Source organism: Lathyrus oleraceus, chromosome 5, assembly GCF_024323335.1.
Source record: "Lathyrus oleraceus cultivar Zhongwan6 chromosome 5, CAAS_Psat_ZW6_1.0, whole genome shotgun sequence".
NCBI classification, from domain to species: Eukaryota; Viridiplantae; Streptophyta; class Magnoliopsida; order Fabales; family Fabaceae; genus Lathyrus; species Lathyrus oleraceus.
The window spans coordinates 31,504,766-31,510,782 of NC_066583.1; the positions used below are offsets into that span (position 1 = coordinate 31,504,766).

Sequence of the window (6,017 nt, forward strand, 5' to 3'; positions counted from 1 at the left end):
AATTGTTCGTAGAAACACTTAAGGGCTATTTTCACTTTCAACTTAAGTTTTCCCGCACTTCAATTCCGTTGGGTAAGATCGAAAGCCGTCCAACGTCTTTTTAAACTTAATTATTTTTAACTATTCCAAAAAAAGCGAAAGCGCTTTGTCTAGTTCATTAGGAGATTTTAACATCAAGAAGAAAAGAGATTTTAAAACTATTTTCGGACGCGTTTATAAGTTTAGAGTCTGGTTCGTGAGAACCTCTATTGGTTAAGAAATCCAGGTTATAATACTTTTCAACTTAGTTAAGATACTATATTTCTTAAAAATAGGTTTACTACTCTAACGCAATGCGCGCCTTTTTATAAGTGACAATAAGAGGGTTTGATTAGGGAGTACAACTCGGTTCTGAATACGCGAAAGCGACAGTTCCTGTTAAATTGGTTCTTTTCAAAGTAGGAAACATTGCCCATAAGTAATTCTATTAGCAGGTACTTGGATTATTAATTGATTACGTGAATTACATTCGACCCTGTCTTTATTAATTATCTTTATTTCAAACTTTACTTTTCAATTGCACACTACAAAAACACCTATTTTGATTGCCTTTGATAAACACCATAACAACAGATAACGATAGCTTGACACTTGGTCTCTGTGGATTCGACAATCTTTTATATTACTCTGACGCGTTCGTATACTTGCGAAAAGCACGCATCAGTAGCCGAGCTACGAAGACTCCGATTCTCATATTTAGATGAGATACGTATGCAGTGGATGCGACGTCCGTGCGAGTCATTTTCTTTTGACCCTTCTTTTAGTAAGTAGTACATTAGATAAACATACACGCTTTTCTCATCCCTTCAATCATGTTTGCACAAATAAATTTTCACAAAAAAAAAACAACAACCTTTGCAACAAATGTGAAAAGGGCTCCCTAGGAGTACCTAGGATGCTTTGGGTGCCTAATACCTTCCCATTGCATAACCAACCCCCTTACCCAGATCTCTGACATTTTTACTAGTTTTTGATTCGATAAAACTTTTAGGTTTTTGTTCGCTTTCTAACCATTCCTTTGGATAAATAGAAGTGCGGTGGCGACTCGACTTGTATGATTTACCTTGGATTTAGTCAATATCTCTAATGGTAACGAATACCCCGCTACAGAAAAGTGGCGATTCTGCTGGGGAAGTAGAATCCTAGTGGGTTTTGCCTACTTTTCATATTTGTTGTATTGTATTGTATATTTTTTTTTGTGACATATTTTTGTGCAATTTGGGATTACTGTATTGTATGTAATGATTGAATTGCTTGATATTAATTCCTTGTATGCTTGGTGATCTTTGTGAGATGAGTTCTATACCCGAACTCGAGTGCACTTAGGATAGGAGAATGGCATAGTCTTGTCGACTTGTGTGGAGTTATTCCTTAGCAAGTTGACTTGCAAGCCCATTCACTTGGTGGAGGTCATGTTGGGATCAATAATGTCACACAAGTAAGTTGTGGTTAGACATTACTTTTTCCGATATAGACCTTAGAAGCCAAGAGAATAGGTATACCCACAAGGTAAGCATACTCCTCAAGGGTAGGCAAAAGCTGGAAATCCGGAAACGTGAAGCAACGATACAAGGGATCATAAAACTGCACCAATACACTCACCAATCCTTCATCCACCTGAGTAGTCAGAAGAGGAAGAAGCTTCCCAAAACGAGCCTTGAAACCCAAAGGATCTAATACATAGGATGTCAGATTCCTTAACTCTTTCAAATTTGGTTGCCTGAAGCTGTACTTCTTTGTATTCCTTCTTTGTCTTTCCATGTCTGAAAATTTTGCAAATAAACCCCTTAAGTTCCTTGAAAATTTTCTTATTTATTGATGATATGGATGCAAATGGGTGCATGAATGCATGAATGCAACAATCACACTCAAGGATCAAGAAAAGCAGACCAAAGAATTAAGGACTTCTTAAGAGAGCTATGGCCGAAGATCAAAACCAAAGACCTCATAAGGACTTCGCTCAACCATCTAATGAAGAACCTAGTTCTAGTATAGTAAGCCCAATAATCCCAGCCAATAATTTTGAACTTAAACCATCCCTGTTACAACTAGTGCAACAGAGACAATTTGTGGGTCTTACCGAGAACCCTAACCAACATTTAAAAATATTTCTTCAATTAGCAGATACTTTTAAAACCAATGGAGCTTCTCCTGAGGCAATACGTTTAAGATTATTTCCTTTTTCCCTCAGAGATAAAGCCCTATCATGGTTAGATTCCCTTCCACCCAATTCCATTACGACTTGGGATAACCTTAGAAGAGTTTTTCTTGCTAGATATTTTCCCCCGAGTAAGACCGCCGTTCTTCGAAACCATATAACTAGATTTACCCAAAACCATGGAGAATCGCTGTTCGAAGCTTGGGAGAGATATAAAGAGTTGTTACGAGCATGCCCACATCATGGTTTAGAAAATTGGTTAATCATTCAAACCTTCTATAATGGACTTCATTACAACACAAAGATGACTATCGACGCTGCCGCAGGCGGTGCTCTGATGAACAAACCTTACCCTGAAGCTAGTGCCCTCATTGAAGACATGGCTCAAAACCATCAATCATGGGGAGTCGAACGAGCGACAGTGGAAAAGAAGGAAGCCCAAGGAGGAGTGCATGAACTAAGCTCTATAGACATGATGCAAGCTAAAATGGATGCATTAGCCCTTAAGGTCGAGCATATGTACACGAACCCGAATATTGTAGTCGCAGTTTCGTCAGATTGTGAGATATGTGGAACCCAAGGACACCAATCTGCAGAATGCAGTCTATTGAACGAAACCCACTCCGAGCAAGTGAACTACACCCAAGGGAACCCATACTCGAATACCTATAACCTTGGATGGAGGAATCACCCGAACTTCTCCTATAAAAACAATAACCCTATTCAAAATAATGCACCTCCGAGACCTAGTTATCAAGCCCCTAGATCAAATCAACCTATGCAACCTGTACCACCAAAACCGAGCCTTGAGAAAATTATGGAAAATTTTATCACCGCTCAAACCCAACAAAACAAGGAGTTCATGAACGAAAAAATTCATGTTAACGAATTGATTACTCAGTTAGGAACCAAGGTTGACCAAATAGTTACTCATACCAAGATGCTTGAAATCCAGATCTCTCAGGTATCTTTAAACCAAGCCCCTCAGACTACACCTGGAGGACAGTTCCCTGGACAACCTCAACAAAATCCGAGAGGACAAGCCAGTGCCATTACCCTACGAAGTGGGAACGCTTATGATGAGCCACCAAACCCTAGATTAAGTGAACCCGAAACTTCTAAGGAATGTACAAAACCCACGGACGAAGTAAAGGAACCAGAGGGATCTGAAAACCAGGAAGGTCGAGATAAAGGAGAAGAACCTAAAGATAAAAATTACGTACCACCCCCGCCATATAAACCACCTATACCATATCCCCAAAGACTCAAACAAACCCAGATCAATAAACAATATCAAAAATTTATTAAAGTTATAGAAAAACTTCATGTAGAAATCCCTTTCACAGAAGCCATTACCCAAATACCTTCTTATGCAAAGTTTCTCAAAGACATCCTTACCAACAAACGTAGACTTGACGATCCGAAGCCTTTGGAATGTAATGCTATTTCCGAGACAAATTAGCAAAGAAAGATAAAGATCCTAGAAATTTCTCCATTCCTTACCTTTTGGGTAATCATGTCATCGAAAAAGCTTTTCTAGACTTAGGAGCTAGTGTGAGCTTAATGCCTCTAGCAGTTTGTGAAAGATTAAACTTAGGAGAATTACAACCCACTAAGATGTCACTTCAGTTAGCCGATAGATCTGTCAAATATCCGATAGGCATTTTAGAAGATGTCCCTGTTAGGATAGGTCAACTATTTATCCCTACTGATTTTGTCGTCATGGACATCAAAGAGGACAATGATATACCAATTCTGCTAGGTAGACCATTCTTATCGACTACAGGAGCCATAATAGATGTCAAGAAAGGAAAGTTGACATTTGAGGTAGGTGACGAGAAAATAGAATTTATACTTTCGAAGTTTCTTATGGCACCTGTGATGGGAGATTCGTGTTATGCCTTAGATATCATTGATGAATGTGTTAGAGAATTAGAACAAAAAGAAATTATTAAGTTACCATCCACCCCCATAAAGGAAGATGATGACTTTAAAGAACCTTACATCGATGATAACCTTTACGAATGTTTATCCCTTACTTCAGATCCTATGCCATGCCCTAAGAAACCAACCTTAGAACTTAAGGAACTGCCTAAGAACCTGAGATATGAGTTCCTCGATGAAAAGATGAACCGTCCAGTTATAGTCAGTGCTACCTGTAGCACCTCAAATTTGCACCCCCCATTCATTCATTCATTTCATTTTTTAGGTCATTAACATTGCATAGTACATTGCATCTTATCAGTCAAGACTGGCATCAAGAAGATTCATCTGTGCTAGAGACAAAGCATTTCCTTTAGATAAAGGCCACATGGTTGTTCCAGAGAGCTTATGTGAATCAATGTTCATTTTGAAGCAAATTTGACCAAGTGTTAGAGGCTCAGAATCATCTGTGCATGTCCAGGTCATCTGGGACCTATACAGGTCAACTGAAAGTCAACTGAGGGCTAAGAGGTGGAGAAATGGTTTGAGACACCTCATTCGTGTCCAAAAGAGGTTTATTTATCATGACAAACATCTACCTTGAAGATTTTGAAGCCAGATCAAAAGTTTCCCAAAATGGAAAGTGACCTGTAATTTCGAGTTTCCAAAAATGGCAAGTTTTGGACGACTTTCAACTTGACTTTCCAACACCAAACAAGCTTCAAATGAAATTTTTTCCAACATGAGAGTTGAATATCTTTCTCTCCCATTTCCAAAAAGTCCAAGATCATGAGCATCTGATGAATGGTTGAGAAGATATGATCAAATCATCACCAAGTGTGCATGGAACTTCAACAAGCCATAACTTTTGATCTAAAACTCCAAATGGAGTGCCTCTTTTTGAATAATGCTTGTCATGACTCATATTTTCCAAATCTATCAAGGCATTGCATGAAATTTCATCACATGACCATTTGCTCATTCATGCTCATTTTGGAGTGAAAATCATGAATTTGAATTTGGTGCATCATATGAGTTTTTTAACCATTCCAACATGTTCATAAGATGATTTTAAGTGTAATTGCATGGCCATGTGGTACTGTTCACGTGCATGTTGCATGCATGGGGTGAAAATTCCAATTTTTCACTACACCTTATTTCTCACTAAACTTTCATTAGCCATGCTTAATTCTAATTAGCAAATGGATTAACATAACATATAAAGCCCTAATCCTAACAGAATTTTCACAATTCATCATTCTAGATCAAGATTCAAACTTTCCCTCCAAAATTTCTCTCCACCATAATTCAAATTTTTTCCACATAACATCTTGATTTTCATGCATATTTGTGTTCTCTGATCATCATTTAGTATAGATCAAGCTTTGATTTGCAGAATTTGGTGAAGAATTAAGCATATGAAGCTCAAGAACGTGACAATGGAGATTCAAATCTGAGCTATATCCAAGCCATCTTAAGCTTCAATTATTGCATCAAGCTTCATAATATCAACATAGGAGAAGATCTGGATACTTGCAAGAGCTCAAAGCCACGATTCCATTGTTCTGCACTTCAAGAGGTTGGATTTTCGAGTTTCTTAATTCATGATTTTATGCATATAATCTTGTAGTTCTTTGCTTGCTGATCACACTGATGTAAATTTCGTGGAATTTGGTTGAGAAATGACTAAGTTATGGTGAATTGAAAGTTTGAATGCAAATATGTTTTCGATCGATTCTCATTATTCAGTGATTGTTAGGATGAAATGATGCTTGATCTATGCTCTACGTGTGATAACGGTTCCATTGATGTATAGTTTTCGTATTTCTGGAAAAAAAATTTGATGAAGGTTACTGTTCATCCACCGTCTCAACGAAGGAGACGGTGGTTTCCACCG

General features: G+C 38.0%; 1 non-coding gene across 1 annotated transcript; it reads right to left on the reverse strand.

Annotated features, from left to right (window-relative positions):
* Window positions 1–2,339: 2,339 nt before the first annotated feature.
* Window positions 2,340–2,446, reverse strand: LOC127088373 (small nucleolar RNA R71). The gene has a single exon (XR_007790211.1). It is a non-coding gene; the product is annotated as a small nucleolar RNA R71 (small nucleolar RNA).
* Between the last annotated feature and the right edge of the window lie 3,571 nt (window positions 2,447–6,017).